We start from the raw sequence: 26,620 nt of genomic DNA on the forward strand, positions 1-26,620 counted from the left end.
CCATGATAGATATAGAAAAGGTACGTAAGAATCATGAATTTTGTGAATGGTAATCAAAATCATTCTCTAACTCGCTTCACAAAAACACAGTCTCTTCTCTTGACATGAAGGAGGGAGGGAGTGAGAACAAAGATTGCCATTAAAGCTAAGACACAGAAATTATCTGATTAACAGAAAATGAGTTTTTAAATTAATTGTATCTTTTAGCTCTGACCAGTTTGGCTCAGTGGACCAATGAGTCTTGGGTTTGATTCCGGTCAAGGGCACATACCTCAGTTGTGGTTCATCCCCAGCCCTGGTCAGGTTGTGTGGGAGGCAACCAGTCAATGTGTCTCTCTCACGCCAATGTTTCTCTTTCTCCCTTTTTTACCCTCCCTCCCTCCCACTCTATCTGATGATAAATAGAAAAATATCCTTGGGTGAGGATTACCAAAAAAATATTTCTTTTGTCTGTTTTATTTTTATTTGTCTTTTGAATTAATATAAATTCTCTCCCCCCCGCCCCACTTTTTTTTTTTTTTGTAACTAACTTAGCTTCTTTGTTTCTTTTAAGCCCTACATTAAACCTTCCATGCACCCTGACAGACAATGTATATCCATGAACTTGCCTAGGGCCAAATTCATGTGTAATTGACTTGATGACTACACGTTGCCTTAACATGCCCCCCATATAATAAGCCCAAAGGACAGAAACTAAACATGACCAACTCACTTGATCCAAACTTCTGTGTCAATGTCAATCACAGTTGTCATTGTAGGAACAGGGAAAGGTGAAATAGACATGGGCTAAGATGATAAGGAGAGCCTGGGAAGTTTCAAGAATGGAGTGAGACTTGCACTCAGTTTTAAAAGTCAAGAGAGCCCTGGCCAGTTTGCTCAGTGGTTAGAGCGTTGGCCTGAAGACCAAAGGGTTATGGGTTTGATTCCAGTCAAGGGTATGTACCTAGGTTGCAGGTTCCATCCTGGGCCTCTGTCAGGGTCATGTGGGAGGCAATCAATGTGTCTCTCTCACGTAGATGTTTCTCTCTCTCTCTTTCTCCCCCTCCCTCCCTTCCACTCTCTTTAAAAAGCAATGGAAAAATATCCTTGGGTGAGGATTAACAAAAAAATAATGAAGTCAAGAGAGTTTTCAGGGAGGAGAGAGAGCAACAGGAACCAGGGCTAGAATGAGGCTGGTTTTTTACCTGTTTTCCAGGACTTGGCTTCAGTTCCCAAGGTGCATTTCTCTGCATGTTTTTTCTTTGTGCCTAAGACTCTACATAGATGTACCTAGAAGATGTAGAGCTGAGCTGACCACCACATAACATTTAGAATTTTTCAACTGTACCTTAATGTTTTATTTTTAATAAATAAAAAAATGGATCCTGTTATTTATGACAACACAAATGGACCTTGAGGGCATTATGCTAAGTGAAGGAAGCCAAACAGAGAAAGACAGATACTTCATGGAAAGACAAATACTTTGTGGAATCTGTAAGAAAAAAAAAACCAAATTCATAGAAACAGAGAGTAGAAAAGTAGTTGCCAGTGGCTGGAAGAATAGAGAGAGGTTAAACGTACAAAAATGTTTAGCTGTAAAGTGAGTAAGGTCTGAGGATCTAATGTACAGGATGGTGACTGTAGTTGATAACACTGTATCATATCATGGACATTTACTGAGAGTGGAACTTAACTGTTCACACACAAACACACACATACACACACACACACAGGCAAGGTGATGGATGTATTAATTAACTAAATGGTAAGAATCCTTTCACTAAAAAAACTTTAACTTTATCCTTGGAGACATTAGCTGTTGGATGATGCATCTATGATGAATCGAGATCTCTTGGTTTTTAGGAATACCATAGTAACTATATATTTTTTTCATTTGAGAATAACCTTTGGGATAATTAGAAAAATGCCTCAGCATGACTCAATATTTTTTCTTCCTCTGTCCTCTGAGGCCTGTAACACTGACCTGCCCTAGGAATTCAGGATTCCAGAAACCTTTGGTGCATGAGGTCACCACATTCTCAGAGCGATGGCTCAGGAGTGTGGTTATCCATTGTCCGTTTCCTTTGATAGTCACTCCTGATCGTTTCAGTGTGTGGGTCTGCAGATGAAATCCCAAGAGCGCACTTCTGCCATGTCCATGTGCTCACGCGCTGATGACTAAGATAATAACAGGGTGATGACTCTATCCGGCTCCCTTGTTCCAAGCATAATTAGCCCCGAGGTAGTTTGTAAGTTGTTTAAATGGATAAGAATAACAAATTTGCATTCTTATTTCAGGCTGTGGAACTCCTGACCAGTCCAAGGACCCCCGGATCCTGTAGCCACAGCATTTGATTCTAGGGAAGGTGCTCCAGCCACTTCACCATAAAACGGCTGTGACCTCCGAAAGGCAGAGCTCTCTCATCCTCAGTTCTCCTAATAATTACAAGTTTGCTGAGGACACAAATATACATATATTTGATTGAGTAACATTGCAAGTAGACAGGATGTAAGACTCTGACAGATGAAACTGTCCCCCCTGAAGTCTGGCGGAACTGAGGCTAATTCACATAGAAAATGAAAGGGAGGCCCTGGCCGGTTTGGCTCAGCGGTTAGAGCGTTGGCCTGCGGTCCGGAGAGACCCGGGTTCGGTTCCCGCTAAGGGCACGTACCTTGGTTGCAGTTTGTCCCCGGCCCTGGTTGGGTCGTGGGGGTGGCAACCACTCGATGTGTCGCTTTCACGTCGATGTTTCTCTCTCTCTCTCTCCCTCTCACTCTATCTGAACAAAATATCGAAAAATGTCCTCGGGTGAGGATAAAAAAAAAAAGAAAGAAAGAAAATGAAAGGGAAAGAGTATAGGTGTCTCGCAGGATGGAAGCCCTGGACCCATAGAAGATGGGGGGATGCTTCTCTGTTAGAACTATCTGTGCATCTTACAGAACTAGCATCTTTGAAAGTCAAAGTCTGACTCAGAGAAAACATGGGGTTGCTTATCATGGAAGAGCAGCACCTGTGTTGAAGCCCAGAGGAGGGACCTCTCACTAAATAACGCGGCAGCCACACGTGGCAGGGCTCAGAGATATCCGGGAGCTCAGGCGCAGATCAGTCTACAGACTCCAGCCTTTACCCTTTTAAGAGTAAGTTCATCTTTTGAACTGCACTTTGAGTAAATGAGAAAGAGAAAAGACTTTGCCCGAAGTTGATGATGGTGTAGCAGAGTGTCGGTGTGCAGAACTGATGAAGGATAGTCTGGGAACTGGTCCCTCAACTCCTCGCCCACTCATCAAAGAGTCATGAGAGAGAGAGGGAGCCTTTTGGAGGAATCCTTTAGACAAAACGCTGTGAACTCCAGCTACCTGCACACACACACCCAGGTCCAGAAACCTCAGTGAGCAAAAAGGCTAGAGTTGCAGGAGGGGGCACTGGCCACAACCCTTCTCTGACCATATGGTCTCCTTTATGGCTGGACCCACCTGAGGAGAGGAGAATGGATTTAATGGCAAAACCAGCAGAAGTTCTGATTGTTCACAGGAATGACTGAGCATTCTGATTAATGAATTGAATCTCATTTTGTCACCTAATGGTCTGTAAGACTGTTGTTGCTTGAGAGTGACCAGAAATGTCACCCACCTGATAGTTTTCAATGGGTGGATAGAGGAAGCTTCCCCCATCTTATGAAAGGACAATGGGAGAGAAACAGGGTTTAAGTTGTATTTGATTATGTGATAAGTCAGACGTCTTTGACATCCAGGTTACCCTGGCATGACCTGTATTTTCTCCTCTATTCTCTTTCAAATTTCTTTGGAGCATCTGGGTTCACATCTTGTATAAAAGTGTCGGCTCATTTAAAGAGATTATGGCCCTACCTGGTTTGGCTCAGCAGTTAGAGCATCAGCCCTCAGACCAGAGAGTCCCAGGTTCGGTTCCTGCTAAGGTCACATACCTGGGTTGCAGATTTTCCCCGGTCCGGTTGGGGTCATGTGGGTGGCAGCCACTCGATGTGTCTTGCTCACATTGATGTTTGTCTCCCTTTCTTCCTCCCTCTCTCCCTCCTGTTTTATCCGAGGATAAATACAAAAGTGACCTTGGGTGAGGATTAAATAAATAAATGAATAAAATCATCAAATCGAAAAATAAAATAAATAAAGGAGACCAATGAGATCTATGAGGAATATATTCTGACAGTATTAAGAGCACTGAATTCAAAGATGTCCTCAGGTGAGAATTTAAAAAATGAATGAGAGGTAATGAGGTATCCTCCCACAACCACATCAAAGTTACAACTACAGAACAACCATCATTCAAAACCGCCTGAAATCAAGCTGAATGGAAGTCCTACAACTACGGAATTAAAGCAGCAGCCACATCGAGACTGGTAGGAGGGGCGGGAGGTGGACAGGCTGGTCCCACACCCACATGTGGCGGATAAAAACCAGGAGGACACCTTGGCTGGGAAGGTCCTCCCTGAGGGCTGAGGGGTCCCCGTCCCACACCAGGCACCCCGCTCATGGTTGCAGTGCCAGGAAGAGAAGTCCCCATAACTTCTGGCTGGAAAAACCAGCGGGAACTGAGGCTCAGGAAGCCTGAGGCAGCTGGAGCCCCAGGCAGCTCCTCTTAAAGGGCCTGCGCATGGACTTACTCAGACTCTCTTTCTAAGCTTGGAGAGGCAGCTCAAGGGGCACCAGAGACACACAGGGAAGCACTGAGCTGTTTGGCACTGGAGCAGGGCTGGAGAGGGGGCTTTCTTCGGGACAAACGTGCTGTCAGAGGCCTTTGTTCCTTGGTGAGCCCTTCCCTGGGGTGGCAGACAGAAGCCATATCTGGGACTCCAGCAACCTGGCTCACACTGCTTGCCCCGCCCTGCTGACTCCCTGAGGCCCTGCCCCACCCAACCTTCAGGTCCACCCAAGCTGTTGCCATTGCTTAACCATAGGATTGGCCTGTCTTGGATCCTGCTTCAGGTTTTTCCTAAATTCTTTCAAACGAGCAGCATCTGGTCTCAGCTCACCCCATACCTCTCGTTAAGTAATACACAGAAACAAACACAGTGAGGCAGCCAAAATGAGGAGACAAAGAAATAGGTCCCAAATGAAAGAACAGAAAAAATCTCTAGGAAAAGAACTAAGCGAAATGGAGATAAGAAATCTAATAGATGCTGAGTTCAAAATACTGCTTATAAAGATCCTCAATGAACCTAGTGAGGGCCTCAAGAGCATAAAAAGGACCAGTCAGAAATGAAGGAGGCACTAACTGAAATAAAGAATAATTTACACAGATTCAATAGTAGAGTAGGTAAAGCCAAGAAGCTAACCATCGATTTGGAATATAAGAAAGCAAAAAACACCCAATCAGAACAACAAAAAGAAAAAAGAATCCAAAAAAATCAGGATAGTGTAAGGAGTCTCTGGGACAACTTCAAGCATGCCAACATTCGCATCCTAGGGGTGCCAGAAGGAAAAGAGAAAGAACAAGAAATTGAAAACCTATTTGAAATAATAATGGCAGAAAACTTCCCTAACTTGGTGAAGGAAACAGACATACAAGTCCAGGAAGCACAGAGAGTCCCAAACAAGATGAACTCCAAGAGGCCCAAGACACATCATCATCAAAATGCAAAAGGTTCAAGACAAAGACAGAATCTTTTTCTTCTTTAAATCCTCACCCGAGGACATTTTTCTTTCTTTTTTTTTTTTTTATCCTCACCCGAGGACATTTTTCCATTTTTTGTTTAGGTTGAGTGGGGGGGAGACAGAGGAACAGAGAGAGAGAGAAACATCGATGTGAAAGGAACACATCGAGTGGCTGCCACCCGCATGACCCAACCAGGGCCGGGGACAAACTGCAACCGAGGTACGCGCCCTTAGCGGTAACCGAACCCGGGTCTCAGTACCGCAGGCCTACGCTCTAACCGCTGAGCCAATCCGGCCAGGGCCATTTTTCCATTTTTTGTTCAGATAGAGCAGGAGGGAGGGAGAGGAAGAGAGAGAGCGAGAGAAACATCGATCTGAAGGGACACATGGAGTGACTGCCACCCGCACTACCAACCAGGGCCGGGGACAAACTGCAACCGAGGTATGTGCCCTTAGCGGGAACCGAACCCGGGTCTCTCTGTACCGCAGGCCAATGCTCCAACCGCTGAGCCAAACCGGCCACGGCCAAAGAGAGAATCTTAAAAGCAGCAAGAGAAAATCAGTTAGTTACCTACAAGGGAGTTCCCATAGGACTGTCAGCTGATTTCACAAAAGAAACTTTGCAGGCCAGAAGGGAGTGGCAAGAAATATTCAGAGGGATGAAAAGCAAGAACCTACAACCAAGATTACTCTATCCTGCAAAGCTGTCATTTAGAATCGATGGCCAATCAAAGCCGTCATTTAGAAGATTTTCCCAGACAAGAAAAAACTAAAGGAATTCATCACCACCAAACCATTATTATATGAAATGATGAAGGGTCTTTTTGAAGAAAAAGATAAAATATATGAACAAACAAAATGGCAATGAATACATATCTATCGACAATGGAATCTACAAACAAAATGAACAGGCATAACAGAAACATTCTCGTAGATACAGAGAACAATTTGTTGGTTGCCAGATGGGAGGGGGGTCGGGGGAATGGGTGAAAAAGGTGAAGGGATTAAGAAGAACAAATTGGTTGCTAGACTGACAAACTTCCAAGGGAAGGGGGTTGGGGAGTGGGAAGAAATAAATCAAAGAACTTTTATGTGTAACCAATGGACACAGACAACAGTGTGGGAAAAGGCGGGAGGGGGGTGGGAGTGGGGAGGAGGGGGTCAATGGGAGAAAAACGAGGAACATCTGTAATACATTCAACAGTAAAGATTTAAAAAATGGGGGGAAAATGAATGAATAAATAAATAAATAAATTATGTTAAGCCCTGGCTGGTGAACTCAATGGTTAGAGCATCAGCATTCACACCAAAGGGTCAAAAGTTTGATTCCCAGTCCTTAAGGGCATGTATCTTGGTTGCAGATTCAGTCCCCAGCCTGGTCAGAGAGTGCACGAGGTAGCCAATCAATGTGTCTCTCTCACATCAATGTTTCTTTCTCTCTCTCTCTCTCTCCTTCTCCTCCCTCCCTCCCTCCCTTCTACTCTCTCTAAAAATTAATGGAAAAAATATCCTGGGGTGAGGATTAACCCCCCCCCCCAAAAATATGTTAAGAGTGCCTTTGAGCCCTGGCCGGTTTGGCTCAGTGGTTAGAGTGTTGGCCTGCGGTCCAGAGAGACCCAGGTTTGGTTCCCGCTAAGGGCACGTATCTCGGTTGCAGTTCGTCCCCGGCCCTGGTTGAGTCGTGCTGGTGGCAGCCACTCGATGTGTCCCTTTCACATCGATGTTTCTCTCCCTCTCTCTTCCAATCTCTCCCTCCTACTCTATCTAAACAAAAAATGAAAAAATGTCCTCAGGTGAGGATTAAAAAAAAAAAGAGTGCCTTTGACGCACTTTGTTGTTGTTAATCCTCACCCAAGGATATTTTTTTCATTGGTTTTTAGAGAGAGCAGAAGGGTGGGGAGGAGGAGAGAGAGAAACATTGATGTGAGAGAGACACATTGATTGGTTGCCTCCCGCACGCACCCTGACCGGCCCAGGATCAGACCTGCAATCCAGGTAGGTGCCTTTGACAGGGAATCAAACCCATAACCCTTTAGTGTGCAGGCTGACACTCTAACCACTGAGTCCCACCAGCCAGGGTGATACTCTTAACTGTTGTTATAAGGAGGAGGAATGGTATTTTTAGGGACTAAAAGATTAACAGATGGGAGAAGGGGTGAAGGAGGCTGAAAATGTATGACAAGAGGTGGCTGAGGGTATGTGGGAGGAAGCTGAGCACCAGCATGGCCAGTCTAGCCTAACACACTCCTGCCTCAGCTGACTCAGAGGCAATAGAGCTTCTGGACCAGGAGGAGCCATCTAGACCTGGACTGCAATTGTCGAGCAGAAGCCCATGAGGAAAGATACAGCTAAGGAGTCCCTAGTTGGCACACCAACGCAATGGTGCCAACTAAGACCCTTGGGCATCTTTGTACAACCTTGAGGGATGAGAGACAGTCCCACAATGACCGAGATTGAATTTCCCACTAATCCAGGGGCCTGAGTCTCAGAATCACATCTAGGTGCCTTCGACAAGAAAGGAATGGATGTCCCTTCACAATAACAAGAAAACCTTTTTGAGCTTAAGAACAGATGGGCAATCAAAGTAATGACCAGCAGACAGACAACAGACTGAGATTTTCACCAAATTAGAATTTTCAAGTTCCAAGATTTAGTTTTTGTTTTTTTATCCTCACCTGAGGACATTTTTGCTTTTATCTTCAGATAGAGCGGGAGGGAGAGAGGGAAGAAGAGAGAGAAACGTCTATGTGAGAGAGACACATCAAGTGGCTGCCACCCACACAACTCCAAACGGGGCCGGGGACAAACTGCAGCAAAGGTATGTGCCCTTAGTGGGAACTGAACCCGGGACTCTCTGGTCCACGGGCTGACATTCTAACCACTGAGCAAAACCAACCAGGTCATAGATTTAGTATTTTTATACTATTTAAAAAAATTTTTTTCTTCCCAGGACCTTGCATTGATGGCATGTTATGTCATAGTATGTTAAGGTGTCCTTTAGACGAAGCAGGAGAATGTGTGTTTCTCTTGGTGTCTTGGACATCCCTGGGGTTGCCTGCCAAGCCACCCTCTTTGGAAACTGCTCTCTCATCTCACCACATCACTATGCCACAGAGTGGGCTCCCAGCAGCCACATATGTAGAACACAACACTGTGCCCTGCAGTTGATCAGTCCACAGATTCTCCAAGGGGTAGGTGCACATGGCTGGTGGCCTTCCTACTCCGTTCTTCCCAACTCTATCGCGTAGCAGCAGGTGGGATTGACTGGGACATGGGCCCTGATTTGGCCAAAGGTAATGGACATCAACACACCTTCCTTGCCCAGGGATTGGTTGAGTAATGAGCACGTGGTCTAAATTGGACTAATCAGAATGAAATTAAACACTCTTGTTCACCCACTGGAGGGAAATGAAATTCTTTCTTTCTGCACAGTGAGAAAGCTGAAACTGCTAAAATCATTTTGCGACAGAAAAAAAAAATCAGAGGATGCAACTGGCAGAAAGCAGGAGGGCATGCCGAAAGAGTCACAGAGAAATGAATTGGATCCCTGATCAAACCAAACCTGAATAAGGACATTCAGTGCCATTGGACTCTTGAAATGTGATCTAATAAATTCCTTTTATTAGTTGTCTGAATTGTATCTTCTGCTTCATCCTGATGTGTACTCTTTTTTTCCCACAAAGAGGGGAATTAAAAGTAACTGACCCTAAAATATGAAATTGGCTGAGTAGAGTGGAAAATAGTGAGAATAGCTCTCCTATACTAAGAAGTGGGCAGTCCTTTTATGTAGTGGCAATAAATTGAGACTCAAGTGATGTGCCTACCAAGACCTAACACAAGATTTCATAGAAAAATTCAAGATGTTCGGTTATATTGATTTGCTTATTGCAGCTTTCCATAAGATCACACAAGAAAAGACATTAGGCTACCAAAGAAGGGAAATACTGTTTCACAAAAATATGATGTTGGTAAATGTCTTAATAGAGCCTGCAATTCAAAATATCTGAGGCTGCTTAAGCCAGAGCTTCGACCTCTCGCCTTCCTCCCTGAACAACAGGAGCTTTAGCACCTGCTCCAGCTTCTCCACAACTACTGGACCCTGGGCTCCATGCAGTGGCCCAGCCACTGGGTTCTGCCGGCCAGCAGCTCAGCCAGAGTCTATGCAGGCGCCAGGGGCTCGGGCTTGGATCCCTGTGTTCCACTCCACCAGCGTTTGGGGCAGCTGGGCATCCAGGGGTCTGACTGAGGAGATAGCCAGGGGTCTGGTGGGCATAGGGGGCATCCAGAGTGAGAAGGAGTCTATGCAGTGCCTGAATGACCACCTGGCTTCCTACCTGGAGAGGATGAGGAGCCTGGACTCTAATAATCAGAGACTGGAGAGCAAAATCTGGGAACACCTAGAGAAGAAGGGACTCCAGGTCAGAGACTGGGGGCATTAGTTCAAGACCATCAAGGACTTGAGGGCTTAGATGTTTGCAAGTTCTGTAGACAATGTCTGCATCGTTCTGCAGACTGACAAAGCCCATCTTGCTGCTGACTTCATAATCAAGTGTGAGATGGAGCTGGCCATGCTCCAGTCTGTGGAGAGTGACATAAATGGGCTCCAAAAGGTCACTGATGACACCAATATCAGTGCACTGCAGCTGGAGACAAAGATCCAGGCTCTCAAGGAGGAGCTGCTCTTCAAGAAGAACCATGAGGAGGAAGTAAAGGTCTATAACTAGATTGCCAGCTCTAGGTTGCCCATGGAGTTGGATGCCCCCAAGTCTCAGGACCTCAGCAAGATCATGGTGACATCCAGGCCCAGTATGACAAGCTGACTCGGAAGAACCAAGAGGAGCTAGACAAGTACTGGTCCCAGCAGACTGAAGAGAGCACCACAATGGTCACCTCACAGACCTCTGAGATAGGCGCGGCTGAGACACTCACAGAGCTGAGACCTATGGTCCAATCCTTGGAGAGAGACCTGGATTTGATGACCAATCTGAAGGCCAGTTTGGAGAGCAGCCTGAGGGAGGAGGAGAGGCTCTATGCCATGAGGATGGAACAGCTCAGTGGGATCCTGCTGCACCTGGAGTCAGAGCTGACCCAGACCCAGGCAGAGAGGCAGTGCCAGCCCTAAGAGTAGGAGGACCTGCTGAACATTAAGGTCAAGCTGGAGGATGAAATCGACATATAATGCTGCCTGCTGGAAGAAGGGGAAGACTTCAGTCTTGGTGATGCCCTGGACAACAGCCACTGCATATAATCCATTCAAAAGACTACCACCCGCAGGATTGTGGATGGCAAAGTAGTGTCTGAGGTCAATGACGCCCAAGTTCTGGGGTGTTAAAGGCAGCAGAAGTGGGGCACTCTTTGCAGGGGCAGGAGGCCAATAAAAATTTCAAAGATTATTAAACATTAAAAAATATCTATTTGAGAGTGTCAAAATCTGGAGTCTGATATGGTTGGAAAAGCCAAATTTTTACTTCCAATCAGAAGAAGAACATCTTGCAGGAGAGAGAAGCAGGGTTTGAGGGAGGTGTGATTCTCCTGCTAAACACAGACAGCAGCTCCAGTTGCATGGATGCTGGGTTGTATCGTAGGAGCAGGGGACAGAGTAACTGGCCTTCCCATCCTAAGTCTTTATTTATTTTATTTTTTAAATGTGGTTTTATTAATTTTAGAGAGCAACCTGGTCATGCACCTGACCAAAATTCGAACCAGTGGCCTCGTGGTGCACTAGACCATGCTCCACCAACTTATTTTGAATTTCCCTGTGGCAGAAGCCTAGATAGAAGCGTGGCTATTAACAGGTGTAGGAATGGATAAAGTAAGCTAGCAGAAAGAAAGTTCCAGATTGAAAGATGATGCTAGATGTTCTCTCTGGCTTTGGTGACAAGCCCATGACATTGACTGTATTCTTGTTACACTGCAGTAGAGTGTGTTTCTATAATTTCAGCCTCATGCTGTGATGTTGGACATTTTCCTGTTCATCATTCTTTTAAATTGAATCTAGTTCTGTATGACTCATAGTCTTTGGCTTCTACTCCCTTTTTTTCTTTATTTGGTTGACCCAGGTCATGATGCCTCCATAAATATAAATGGTGAAATGAAAGAACTCAAAGAAAACTCTCTTAAAAGGAGGCCTACATTGGTCTTACTTCCTTTCGCCATACATTTGTGACAGCTAAGGGAGCAAGAAGAGTATTTTCACTGATGCTTATTTTTTCCATCATTTCTGTTTCTTCAGTAGCCTGAGCAATTGGTGTTAAAATTATTCCAAAGTGTTCCGGGGTACTGTGATAGGAAGCCAAGACAGACTCTTACAGTCCTTACTGATTTATTTGAATCAGGGGCCGTGCATAATTACTTTCGTTAAAACAATTTCACTTTTTATCATTATTATTGTTGTTGTTGTTAATTCTCACCTGAGGATATTTTTTCCATTGCTTTTTTTATTTAGAGAGAGTGGGAGGGAGGGAGAGAGAGCAAGAGAGAGAGACATCAATGGGTTGCCTCCCGCACTCACCCTGACCAGAGCTGGGGATCAAACCTGCAACCCAGGTACGTGCCCTTCACCGTGAATCAAACCTACAACCCTTCGGCATCAGGCTGACTCTCTAACCACCGAGCCACACTGGCCAGGGCTAAAATGATTTGACTTTTTTATTTATTTTTTTTATTTTTTATTTGTTTATCCTCACCCGAGGACATTTTTCCATTTTTTGTTCAGATAGAGTGGAAGGGAGAGAGAGGAAGAGAGAGAGAGAGAGAAATATCGATGTGAAGGGACACATCGAGTGGCTGCCACCTGCACGACCAACCAGGGCCGGGGACAAACTGCAACCGAGGTACGTGCCCTTAGCGGGAACCGAACCCGGGTCTCTCTGGACCGCAGGCCGACGCTCCAACCGCTGAGCCAAACCGACCAGGGCTGATTTGACTTTTTAAAAAACAAGTTTGAAAACTGTTGTCCTAGGCAGTGGCAACAAGGATTTGTCCTTAGTTAATAGTTGTACAATTATGCTTTTTAAAAAAGTATCAGAAGGAGAGACCTGGGTGGAAGGAGGAAGTGCAGGAGGACTGCAGAAAGGGGATTTAACATGCAGAATGGGGCTCACGTCCGAAAGGAGAAAAGACGTGGGGAGCCTGTATCCACTAACCATCTTCTGGGGCAGCAGCAAGATCTCTACATTGGCCCTCAGGTAAGAATTAAGGAAAGCAGGAGTTACTAGAATTGAGCCATTACGGGATTTAAAAAATTAATCCCAGTGCTCTGGCCAGTGTGCTCAGTGGTTAGAGCATCGGCCCTTGCACCGAAGGGTCTCAGGTTCGATTTCCAGTCAAGGGCATGTACCTGGGTTGCAGGTTTGATCCCTAGCCCTGCTCAGGGCAATTGATCAATGTCTCTCTCTCAAATTCATGTTTCTCTTTCTCCTTTCCTTCTACTGTCTCTGAAAAAATCAGTGGAAAAAATATCCTCCGGTGAGGAATAACCAAAAAGCAAAACAAAATACATAAGGAACTTGAAGTAGCTGGTGAAATCTTTCCCATGCTATTTGTCTACATATGGATTCCCTGGCATAATCTTCCCAAAGCATTGAACACCAAGATATTTGGGGAGCAGTGAGCAGTGGGCACTAAAAGAACTGTGCATATCTATGTTGCTTTTTAAAATTTAAATTTACATTAACTAGTTCCTGTTCCCTTCTTCATTGAGGAAGGTGGGTGAATTCTGCTAAGCAATAATTTCCTGTTGAATAAAAGCTAGATTTGGTCCCGACCAGTGTGGCTCAGTGGTTGAGCAACAACCCATGCACCAAGAGGTCGCCGGTTCCATTCCCAGTCAGGGCACATGCCCAGGCTGTGGGCCAAATCCCCCGTGGAAGGCATGCAGGAGGCGGCCAATTGGTGTTCTCTCTCATTGATATTTCTCTCTCTCTCTCTCTTCCTTTTTCTAAAATCAATAAAGAAAAAAAAAAAGAGTTAGATTTGGTACATTTTTATCTTTCCATTTTTTCTAATGACTCCTCTTGCACATATCTACATCCTTAAAGGCTGAAGTAGTAGAGAATAAGTTCTTAATAACAGTGTGTGCTGTTTTAGTTCATGCAATGTCATTCTCTCTCTCTCTCTCTCTCTCTCTCTCTCTCTCTCTATATATATATATATATATATATATATATATATATATATATTTTAATCCTCACTCGAGGATGTTTTTTCACTTATCCTTAGAGTAGGAGGGAGGGAGAGAGAGAAAGACAGAGAGAGAGAAAACATCGATGTGAGAGAGACACATCGACTGGTTGCCTCCCATGCAACCCCGACCAGGGTTGGGGATGAACTGCAACCGAGGTATGTGCCCTTGACTGGAATCTAACCCGGGTCTCATTGGTCTGTGGGCTGATGCTCTAACCGCAGAGCCAAACCAGCCAGAGCTGTCATTCAATATTGAACAGTTATTTCTCAAGTTCTATTTGTGCCATAAGCACTAAACAAAGGCCTCGGAATCATAGATAAATGTGACAGGGTCTGTCCTCGAAGCTCACTCATGCAAGCAGTCAGGGGGTCAAGTGTAAGGGATCCTTTTCCAGTTCTGTTTGTGATTCTTTCACCTTGTTAGACTGTGAAGGGTCAAGCAGCTTTGCTGTGTGGGGGACTGTTCATGTTGTAAGTTGGTATGGCCACGCTGATGTTCAGGGTTCAGCTAGAAATGTTTCAAGACATTCCATGGAACATAGTGGTTAGCACAAGAAGTACAGAGATGTATTAAGGTCTGGTATTAATGAATATTGTGAAAACTGACTGGCCAGTGTAGCTCAGTGGTTGAGCAATGACCCGTGCACCGAGAGGTCGCCAGTTTGATTCCCAGTCAGGGCACATGCCCAGGTTGTGGGCCTGATCCCCAGTGGGGGGTATGCAGGAGGCAGCCAATAGATGTTATCGATGTTTCTATCTCTCTCTCCCTCTCCCTTCCTCTCTCTCTAAAATCAATAAAGAAAAAAATGTTTTAATACTATAAAAATAAATGGAGTGATAAAAGACATGCCATTCCCATGTGCTGTAACTGCCTTAGGGAGGAAGGACCTGTAGGGTGCTCTGAAGGCCCGGGGCTGGGAGAAGAGCTCTGTGAGAGGGCTGAGCCCACACAGTGGTGGCTGCAGCGACATCTTGTTCATTCAGATGATATCCTGAGAGCCAAGTCAGCCCTTCCTAACCTTCCATAAGAACAGGAAAGTTACCTGAGAGAAGCCGAGGGCAGCCCAGTCCTGGCATAGGAGAGTCATTGCCGTTATTGTGTTCTTCTCTGACCAAGTCTTTCCTGAGGAGGAATGTCCCGCCTCCGAGAGCCTTCTCCTGTGAAGTGAGGGTTATGAAATGAGAGTTGGGACAATGTTTTTCATTTGCAATTTTTATCTTTCCTTTGTGTTCACATCCTCATACACAGGTTTTTTGCCTGGTGTTAAAGAATGCTTCATTTGGTTCAGTCACTTGGTGTACAAGAGAGAACTGAAATGGAATGTCTGTGGATTATTCACACAAGCCCCCAGAAGCCACCCCTAATACTACAACTCTGAGAAATGCCACCATAGAGGTGTGCAGGACATGCTAGGTGACAGCTCACGCTGCCAGTTACTTAAAAAGAAAGCGAGGTGTGATTGGAGCTATCAGTACTACAGGTAATTTAGAAAATGCTGATGAAAGTAAACCTTCTTTCCTCATCTCTAATTACCCACCACACAAAAGATGTATTGCACTCACAGGTAGACATAGAGAACATTCTTTACCTTGTAAAAGAGGAAGGAATTGAAAAGAAGACACAGGAATATATAGCTCATGGATGCTGGAGATAAGACTCTGATATCCCTTCCCTTCCTTCAGCAGAAAGAAAGGTATTATACCCACATTTTTATAAAGGCAGAAGCTGCTATTTAAATTTTCTACTTACTCACAATGACTAGAGACAGAGACTGTGCAAGACCTTTTTAATTCTTGGAAGAATCATTCAAGTTGCATAAATGTAAGGCAAGTAGCAGCCACTGGCCTGGGAGAAAGGTCTAGTAGGACCTTTTGTCCTTGTCTTCCTGGGAAATGGTCCCATCTATGTAAGGTGCTTAGTGCCATTTGGGTGATTCACACCATTCCCTTCTCTGCAGTACTTAACATTAGGGAAAGCTGAGGAGGGACCTGTCAGTTACCACACACACACACACACACACACACACACACAAACCCACATAGCAATAAAGGTCTGTAAGGTCTCTGAAATAAAATGACCATGAGGACTGAAAGAAATGAGACCCGTGAGTAGGCCACTGCTCTGGGTCAGAAGGGGAAATCAAGCCAGGAGTGGTTCTGTCCATGAAGTGGCTGACACGCCAGGGAAGGGGTTGTCTGGGAGAACCTCCAGTAGAGACCCTTCCTGTCAACAGCAAGGGTGGAGAACAGAATTCCCTCAATGCACCTGAGGGAGCAGAGAGGCCTTGTCTGAAGTAACCAACTTCTCGGTGATATTGAAACTTTCTCCAGCTCCATGTCTGAACACACCTTCCACACGATGGGGTGCGGCTGGTGAGTCTGGGTCCTGAGATTCCTAGCTGTCGTGCGGGAACAGAATGGCTTAGAGAGAGGGACAGGTTGGACCGTCTCCTGTTTACCCGGGCATGTGGGAGTGGAAATGGAGCCTGGGGACTCTGGTGCTGTAGGGCATTATTTTGTAAGGCTGGGTTGACCTAAGAGTCTTACAGGACTCTAGAAACTTGGGAGGTGGGATTCCAAAATGGAAATTCAGGATGCCAGGAGTGGGAGGGGCCATGCAGGCTCAACTGTCCCTTCTTTGTTTGCACAGGCATAAGGCCAGGCGCTCCCCAAGCAGGGAGAGCCACTGTTCACCACTCCTGACCCCAAGCTGGAAACTGGTGGTCTTCACAGCTGATGCCACCAGGCCAGCAGCAGGTGTCCTACCGCCTCCATGACAGTTTCTGTCTGACCAGGCTTCTGCTGATAATGCTGGCCCATCAAATCCCCACCAAGGGCTCAAATGAGCCCTTGTACAGCCTGTGACCAACGGCAGCCACTTGAGGCATGACTCACCTGAAGGACGTGAGGGGACTGGAGCGTAAGAGCCAAAATGCACCTGTGTGGTTGTTTCCAGGGGCCGATTGCACAGAGAGCCTAGGACCCACGTTCTCACCAGGACCTGGTTATGATTTCCAGTTGAGTCAGAAACCAAGGTTGAGAACCCAGAACAGCAGGGAAACAAATCTAGGCTAGAAGAACAGCAGGAAGGAAGCAGTATCAGGTTCTGAAGTCCAGGATCAAAGCCAGAGGTAAGACGCCAGATGGGGTAAGCTAAGAAGCGGGCAGTTCAGAGCCAGGAATGAAATGAACCTGACTGACAGTCCAGACTCCGGGTGTCAGGTCAGAGCCAGGGCCTGGTTAGGAACTGTGAGTGCTCAGGCAGGAGACAGGCAGGAAGTGGGAGCGAGCATTCCCGTCTACTCCCAGCCGCTCAGTGTCCTTACTCATACTTATCCAAGAATGAAGGATGGCTCACCAGAACTTTGAAAGGGAACTGGGAATTCAGCTTCCTCAAAACCCACACAGGCTCTCTTTGTCCCTTCCTCGGGCTGATCTGGGTTGAAAGCAGCAGAGGACTTGTAAGAACCAGATTGCTCTTCCTCTGCTAAAACTGCAGCAGTCAAAGGCTCTGGGCCACAGCAGAAGAACCCGTAGGACAGCCAAACAATAGTCCGAGCTTCACATAGTCAACTTGACCTTCGCTGCTTATTTACTGTGTAATAGATAGGTCTGGTTCCTGAAGAATCTCCAAAACATAGAATGACAGCTGTCATCATTTCTTTTCACATTTGCCGAAGGGAAAGAATAAGGGAGAAGGCTCTGAGCGGAGACTGGTGGGGCACCTATGTGCTGACTTGAATGAGGAAAAAGAGTGGGAACAAGAAAGGACTTCATGGGAAATAATGGGGGTGTAGACCATTCGATCCAAAATTGGCTGTTAAACTCAACACTGAGGAGGCATTTAGCTTAACTCTTGTAGTCCCAATAGCTCTTCTCCTAAGCCCCAAATATGCCAAAGGGTGTGGTAATGGTATGCATTCAGATGTTGAAAAAATAAATGCAATCAGTGTACCAACTAAATATGGAAAGTTGTGTGACATCATCCAAAAATATCCTCTCTTAGAGCAATGTAAAAATCAAAAGCCAACTTCTTTTATTGTTACACCATTAAAAGAGTCACAGACATACACATACATACATAGGAAGGAGCTCTCTTAAATACCCACACTTCCTAAAAGCTTCTGACATCTTTAAATTTGTATTAAAAACTCTAAATGTCTCAAAATAATTTTCAAACATCACTGGCTATATGGGCAGATTCTTGGTGGGTGCTGGGGGTGATATGATGATACAGTGTAGCAAAGAGTGGGCATGGGGTGCTCTTAAAGCCCTGAATTGCTTAACATTTAAAGAGCAGTTCATTTCATCACACTATCTGAATATTTTCCCAAGCGTAGGTATGGTTTTCAAATCATTTTTCTAAGGAATTGTGCGTAGGCAGTCTTTCATGTTGTCCTCCTTTGAAAAATGTTCTTCGAGTTTTCTTCTGAAATATATATATGAAAATTCTGGAGTCAGGCTTGGTCTCTGAAATACACTTTTGTGAGTTCGCTTTTCCCAAATTGTAAATAATTTTAGAAGAACCAAAAGCAAGTTATGGCATAAAGCATGACTGTAGGTGTTATGCAATCCAATATACTGCTTGGAAAAAATATACAAAAAGTCCTACTTAGTTGTAGAAGGAATTCACTTAAGATTTCTGCATGAATATTGAATGCACTTCTAACTTTATTATTTTTTGTTTATTTTATTTTGGTTAATCCTCCCTCAGGGATAGTTTCGCATTGATTTTTTTCAGAAAGAGTGAAGGGAAGGAGGGAGAGATAGACACATTGATTGGCTGTCTCCAGCAAGGCTAGAACTGAAACTGCAACCTAGATACGTGCCCTGGAATGGAGCCCTCCACCCTTTGGTCCGCAGGCTGCAGCTCCAACCATGGAGCAAAACCAGCCAGGGCTGAACGCACTGCTAACTTTAAAATCATAGCACCACCCTGGCCTGTGTGGCTCTGTTGGAGTGTCATTGCGTGCACCAGAAGGTCATGGGTTCAATTCCCAGTCAGGGCACATACCTAGGTTTTGGGTTTGATTCTGGTGGGAGCATATAGGAGGTAACTGATTGATGTTTCTCTCTCACATCAATGTTTTTTGTTTCTCTCTCCCTCTCCCTCTCCCTCTCCCTCTCCCTCTCCCTCTCCCTCTCCCTCTCCCCTTCCTCCCTTTGAGAGAGAGAGAGAGAGAGAGAGAGAAATCCAGGGCCCTACCGATCCTGCGGGCTTTGGGCGCTGCGGGCAGGACGTCCTGGGGTCTGGCCCTGGCCCAGTGCTCAGAGAACCCGGCGCGGGCACGTTCCAGCTGCTGCGCCCCAGCCTGGGCAGAGGCCTCCTCTGGGCCCGGGGCCCGGGGCCGGGTCTGTTGGGCGCACCTGCTCCCGGGCGGCAGCAGGTCGGGCGCCGAGATAGAGGTGCCGCCGCCCTGAGTCGCGCGCCGGTCGCCGGTCGGGGCTCGGGCCTGCAGCCAGCGCTCGCCTGGTTCTCGGAAGCCCGCTGCAGAGGAAGAGGAGGGGTGGCAGGGAGCCCGCCGCGGAGACCTAGGCGATCATCCAGCTGCTGAAGCGAGCCAAGGTGAGCATCGTGAAAGATGAGCCAAGAGAGGCTGAGCTAATTTTGCATGATGCTTTGGCTTGCCTATCAGAATGATAACAAGAAGGCCATCACTGACACTTATGATTTGATGGCCAACTTAGCATTTATAGGAGGTCAGCTTGAAAATGCAGAAAAACCTTTTAAAGCAACAGTTACCAGCTTGGAGGGGCATGCAGCAGAAAGACAAGGCAATAATTGAAATCTCTCTAAAGTTGGCTAGTATCTTTGATGCTCGGAATAGACAGGAATTTGCTCTTGCTGGCTATGAATTCTACATTTCAACTTTAAAGGAAAAAACTGAAAGAGAAAAGCCTGGCATGTGTGGCTTATTGCTTGAGCATGGACCCATACACCAAGAGGTTCCCGGTCAGGGCACATGCCCAGGTTGTGGGCCCGATCCCCAGTGGGAGGTATGCAGGAGGTGGCCAATGGATGTTCTCTCTCATTGATGTTTCTATCTCTCTCTCCCTCTCCCTTCCTCTCTCTCTAAAGTCAATAAAGAAAAAAAATTGAAAGAGAAAGGAATTAGCAGAAGACATTTTGTCAAGACTTAACACTGAGAATCCTGCTTTATGTTGATGCCTGATACATAATTTTTCTTTTCTTTATTTTATTTTTTTCCTTTATTGATTTTAGAGAGAGAGTGGAAGGGAGAGGGAGAGAGAGATGGAAACATCGATGAGAGAGAACATCAATGGCCCGCCTCCTGCATGCGCCCCACTGGGGATCTGGCCCACAACCTGGGCATGTGCCCTGACCAGAAATCCAACCGGCGACCTCTTGGTGCATGGGTTGATGCTCAACCACTGAGCCACACTGGCCAGACTAATTTTTCAAAAGGATCACACTGAAATAAAAAAGCATGTTTATGGAATTGAGAGAAATATACAAGAATGCTGAACACCGGTTTCTTTCATTAGAAGTAAAAACAAACAACTATTTAAAACTCTTAACAAGTCAATAAAAATATGTATAAGGGTTAGTTAGTAAGAAAAACTCTTCTACTCCCTAGAAAAGACAGATCAACATTGTGTTTATAAAGGCCCAGAGAGGAAAAATATTTGGGGCAGGGTGTCACTGAGGGAGGAGACAGATACAGAGAAGTGCTTGGAGGGACAGACACCAAAGTTGCTGACATCAGGGTAAGAAAAAGCCCCTGGAATAACGAGGCTTAAAATGTCCCAGGGAGATACTGAGACCAGAGGACAGTGGTGACATGACATAGCTCTGGGGGCAGCCCTGAGACCCCTGGGCTCTAAGGCCCGACAGAGGCCTCAAGACCCCAGCAAATTTGCAACAGAAGCAGCAGCACCATCCAACATCAGGATTTTACATGACTTGGACATTGACCATTTCGGCCTGGTTGGGTTAAAGACCTGAGAGTCCTCTCTGTGAAATGTTAACATAGCCCCCATTTGGGGAGTAGGAATGATGATGTGAGGAGAACAATAATATCTAAGGTTGAATTTTTATTTCTTTAATATCCTGATGACTTGGATTTCAGAGTCTGATTTAAGATAATTAGAAAAACAGTGGAACTGTTTGGCACTGAATCAGCAGTGGGGTAAAAATTACGCTGTTACAGAATTTATGTTACTGGTGGTGTTGGAGACGAAACTGGACCGTGGTTCTTGAGTTTGGCAAAGAAAGAATTTAGAGTCAAGAACTCAAATTGTAAGAGAAAGTTTATTTAGAAAGTTACAGAGGTAGAAGTGAGCCGGTTGGGCTACATGGGCTCAGGAAACAAGTTACAGAAGCAAAAGAAGGACCTGTGGAACTTAGGAGAGGAAAAGGCAAAGGTCACACAAAGGGAGGAGGGGGAGGGAAAAAAATAGACCACTTTTTTTCTTTTTAATATATTGATTTTTAGAGAGAGAGAAACATCATTGTGAGAAAGATACATCAATAGGCTGCCTCCTGCATGCCCCTACCGGGGATCAAACCCACAAGGGCATGTGCCCTGACCAGGAATCAAACCGGTAACCTTTGGGTGCATGGAATGATGCCCAATCAACTGAGCCGCACAGGCCAGGGCAGTTCTCCCACACCTTTTATGGCTAGCTCTCTCCATTTAGTTCTGTGCTCAGACAGCACTTCCTCAGAAGGCCTACCCTGCCTAAAACCGTTATCTCTTCCCACCTTAAAGTCTCCTAGTCTTTTACCCTTCTTTACTTTTTTAATTACACATGAAAGCAGGTCTGTGTTGTTGTGTGCTTGGATCACAACTAAAAGCATATTTTTGTTCAAATGTTTTTAGTATTTGTCTTTCCTATCAAATAGGAATCAGCTTCATCTATTTTATTTATTTATTTATTATCCTCACCCGAAGACATTTCTGCATTTATCTTCAGATAGAGTGGGAGGGAGAGAGGGAGGAAGAATAGAGAAACATAGACTGGAGAGAGACACATCAACTGGTTGCCACCCACACAACCCCAACCGCGGCCCGGGACAGACTGCAACCAAGGTACATGCCCTTAGCGGGAACCGAACCCGGGACTCTGGTCCGCGGGCCGATGCTCCAACCGCTGAGCCAAACCATCCAGGACTCATCTGTTTTATTAACTGTTATATCTTCAGTACCTAGAGCAGTGCCCGGCACATAATCGAGGCTTGCTAATTGTTGAATGAAAGACTCAACAAAACAAGCGAAAGTTTCAGTGCAATGTGGAAGTGCTCCGAGAGATTCAGCACAGATGTAAAAACAAGTCTTGCTATCAAATAGGTCACTTAAACTATCCATACACTTGCTCTCTTTCATTTATCAGCATTGACTGTAGACAGGTTCTTAGGGATGTAAAGCTATCCTTTCTGATTCCAAAAGTAATACCAGTTCATTGAAGAAAATTTGGAAAAGCATTAAGAAGAAAATAAAGTTAATCACACTACTAAACAGAACAGAAAAATCCTTCTGCACAACTACATCAATAATCCATATGATTAAAAACATCTTTACTAAGCTATTCACTATTGATTATCATGACTATGAAATAATTTCTTCTACTGAAAAAAGGATTAGATTTTCAAGTAACTTTTATTTTTTTTATCCTCACCCGAAGACCTTTTTTCCTTGTTTGTTCAGATAGAGTGGGAGGGAGAGAGAGGAAGAGAGAGAGAGAGAGAGAGAGAGAGAGAGAGAGAGAGAGAAACATCAACGTGAAAAGGGACACATCGAGTGGCTGCCACCCACATGACCCCAACCAGGGCCAGGGACAAACTGCAACCGAAATACATGCCCTTAGCAGGAACCGAACCCAGGTCTCTCTGGACTACAGGCCGACACTCTAACCATTGAGCCAAACCGGCCAGGGCTCAACTAACTTTTATTTTTATTTTATTTTATTTTTTATCCTCACCTGAGGACAATTTTCCATTTTATTGTTCAGATAGAGTGGGAGGGAGAGAGAGAGAGAAGGCGAGAGAGAGGGAGAGAGAGAGAGAGAGAGAGAGAGAGAGAGAGAAATATCGACATGAAAGGGACACATCGAGTGGCTGCCATCCGTACGACCAACCAGGGTCGGGGACAAACTGCAACCGAGGCATGCGCCCTTAGCGGGAACCGAACCCGGGTCTCTCTGGACCACAGCCTTATGCTCTAACCGCTGAGCCAAACTGGCCAGGGCTCAACTAACTTTTAAATGGTTGGTTAAAATGTCAGAACTATTGGTCTGAGTGGAGAGGTTACTTTAGGCTTTAAGATGTCATCCTCACATTCAGAATCTTCCAAAACTCTCCAGATCTTTGTCCTGCTGTCTGGTCTTTCCTGCCTTGATTATTTTTATCTATCTATCTATCTATCTATCTATCTATCTATCTATCATCTATTTATTGAGTTTTAGAGAGAGAGGGAGACACACACAGAAAGAAACAGGTTTGTTGTCCCATTTATTTATGCATTATTGGTTAATTCTTGGATGTGCCCTGACTGGGAGATCCAACCAGCAACCTTGGCGTATCTGGACGAAGCTCTAACCAACTGAGCTACCTGGCCAGGGCTGCCCCGATTATTCTTAAACTCTCACCCCATGTTGTACTCCTGTCTAGCCCAGCTGGTCTCCTCACTGCATCCTCGACCACCCTGCTAAATCTCAGACCTCCATCTCAGATTTCAGATGCCAAGATTGTCTGGCTGGAGTGCCCTTCCATTTCCTCCCCAAAGTCCCAAAGCAAACGAGCTTCTTAGGGCCAGCTCATGTCCTACCCTTCCTAGAACTCCCTTCTGTTTTTCTCAGTGGGCCCGCTCACCATGGCATGATGCTTTGTAATATAGTTTATCTCAGTTATTTGGCCTGTCACCATAATAAGATTAAGCTCCCAGAGGGCAAACCATGTCTTATTCTTCTTTGAACTCCCTGTAGGTGTTCAGCATTAGATGTGGTGGTTAGGAGACCTGAGTTAAAGCCCTGTCATTTCATTCATGACTTCCCTGAACGAGCATTTATTGGGCACTAAAGCTACATCAGGACTACATTCTGATGGGGGATTAAAAGCTGAATCAACTATGGCCACCATTTTCAAGGTACAACAGACCAACTGCATCGCCCCTAAATATATATACTGAAGCCCTAACATCCAATATGACCATGTTTGGAGATGGTGGCTCTAAGGGAGTAATTAAGATGAAATGAGACAAATGACCAAGAGACAATAAGAAGAAATGCTTAACATCACTAATCATCAGAGACATGCAAATTAAAACAATGAAGTATCACCTCACACCTGTCAGAATGGCCGCCATCAACAAATCATCAAACAACAGGTGTTGGCGAGGGTGTGGAGAAAAGGGGACTCTAGTACACTGCTGGTGGGAATGCAGACTGGTGCAGCCACTATGGAAAACAATATGGTGTTACCTCAAAAAATTAAAAATTGAATTTCCATTTGACTCAGTGATCTCACTTCTAGGAATATACCCTAAGAAGCCTGAAACACCAATCAGAAAGAATATATGTACCCCCATGTTCATAGCAGCACTATTTACAATAGCTAAGATCTGGAAACAGCCCAAGTGTCCATCAGTAGACGAATGGATAAGAAAGCAGTGGTACATATACACAATGGAGTACTATGCAGCTGTAAGAAAGATCTCTTATCCTTTGAGATGACATGGAGGGACCTGGAAAGTATTATCCTAAGGGAAACAAGCCAAGCAGAAAAAGGCATATACCACATGATCTCACTTATTTATGGAATACAATGAACATAACAGTCTGAGGAATAGGGTAGACCCAGAAACATGGAAGTAAGGTACAGACTGACAATCCCCAGAAAAGAGGGTGGTGGGGGGAGGGAAGAGATAAACCACAGAACTTATATGCATGTATGCATAACCAATGGACATGGACAACAACGCAGGACCGAGGCGGGGGGGATGGGGAGGAGGGTGTCAATGGGGTAAAAAAGGAGAGACATCTGTAACAAAAATAAAATTAAAAAAAAAAAGATGAAATGAGGTCAAAAGGGTGGGACCCTGATCCAGCATGATAGTGTCCTTATAAGAATAGACACCAGAGCTTGCTCACGCTCTCTCTGCACACCCACTGAGGAAAGGCCAGGTGAGGTCAAAGCAAGAAAATGACCATCTACAAGTCAGGGAAAGAACTCTCACCAGAAACTAACCCTGATGGCACTTTGATCCACAACTATGAGAAAATAAACTTCAGTTGTTTAAGCCACTTATCTTGTTATGAAAGCCTGAGCAGACTCATATATAAGGAGAGTGGGGTTTAGTGGAAGAGGCAGACGAGTGTTAGGCAGGTTGTTTCGTGTGCAGAACGCGTCCCAGCCTTCATCAGCTGGTGGGAGGGCTTCCCCTGTGGCTACTTGGACAGTGAAGCAAGGGAGAAACCAGAAAGAATAGGCCTTACCACAAGGCCTCACAGAGACAGCTCAGAACAACTGGAGTACAGGTTGAGGGACTTATTGGGACCATCAGTGATATGGAAGTCTGAAGCTAATTAAGCATGTGCTAGTCTGGAGATTTGCCAAGGAAACAACATGGTACTGATGGTGGAGAGGAAGGCCTGGGCCTCTCTGAGTACCCCAAGTCCCTGACCTGAGAGTGTACTGGCCTTAGCATCACAGAACATGGAGTGAACAGTGGCCCACAATGATCCCTCCCCTCTGGTTATGTGTGATCCCTGAGCATCAGGAGTTTATGGCTGATATTCACTGGAGTGGACGGCTCTGCCGTAACATGAGTCAACTTTTCTCCTAACCTCTGTTTCCTCATTTTTGTTTTGTTTTTATTATTCCCTCCTCTGCTAAATGAACAACCATCTCTCTATATCTCCAGTTTAAATTCCCAAAAAGGGGAACCTAATTGGTTTTCAAACCCTCTTTTTGGGGGTGTTTTCATGCAGGGCAGCTTGATGGCCCTGCAGCTGTAGGCAGGCTGCCCAGGTCTCCTGGGCAGTGACTTCTCCCTCCAAGCAGTGGTGAGAATTCAGGCTCCCGGGCAGGCCTGCCCTGCCTCTGTTGCTGGAATGCTCTTGGCTGCAAGTAAGACAATATCCAAGCACAAGGAACCTAAACACTGGAAGGTTCTTTTTCTCTCCCCAAAGAAGCTGACAAATGGCAGTCCTACAGCCCAGAGGCTCTGTGACCCCTGAAGACCAGGCTGTTCCCATATTTCCGCTCCGCCAGGTGGCTGGACAGTACTGCAGCAGGGCAATGAAGGCAGTACATCGTTTTCTTTAATCCTCACCTGAGGATATTTTTCTATTTATCTTCAGATAGACTGGGAGGGGGAGAGAGAGAGAGAAACATCGACAAGAGAGAGACACACATCGACTGGCTGCCTCTGTCCTCCACGACCCCAACCAGGGCCAGGGACCAAACCACAACCAAGGTATGTGCCCTTAACTGTGATCAAACCTGTGACTCTTTGGTCCTTGGGCCAACACTCTAACCACTGAGCCAAACCAGCCAGGGCAGCACATCTTAAAATTTCCCTGACGACCCCCAGGCAGTGCCTTTATGTGTCATTAACAAAACGGGATCTAAGTGCCACCTCTGAGTGGCATTTGCAATGTCGACAGGGCCAGTGGGTTCTGATGACAGGTGGCACATTGTGTAGACAAGTGTCTGTTCTAACAAGAAAGCAGACAACCACCACCCAGTGCTGTAGTGCCGTAAGAATTTGCTAAGACACTATTTTGGGTAAATTACATAACCTCTTTGAGGCTCCGATTCCAAAATGAAAAAGAGAATAAAACCTACATCACAGAGCTGTTGTAG

At 45.4% G+C, this 26,620-nt stretch overlaps 2 pseudogenes; both read left to right on the forward strand.

Moving 5' to 3' along the window:
- The first annotated feature begins 699 nt into the window (after nt 1-699).
- LOC118643217 lies at nt 700-10,942 on the forward strand (annotated as a pseudogene).
- Nucleotides 10,943-12,695: 1,753 nt separating this feature from the next.
- Nucleotides 12,696-23,564, forward strand: LOC118643218 (annotated as a pseudogene).
- The last annotated feature ends 3,056 nt before the right edge of the window (nt 23,565-26,620 follow it).

Source organism: Molossus molossus, unplaced genomic scaffold (genome assembly GCF_014108415.1).
Source record: "Molossus molossus isolate mMolMol1 unplaced genomic scaffold, mMolMol1.p scaffold_m16_p_32, whole genome shotgun sequence".
In the NCBI taxonomy this organism is placed as follows: Eukaryota; Metazoa; Chordata; class Mammalia; order Chiroptera; family Molossidae; genus Molossus; species Molossus molossus.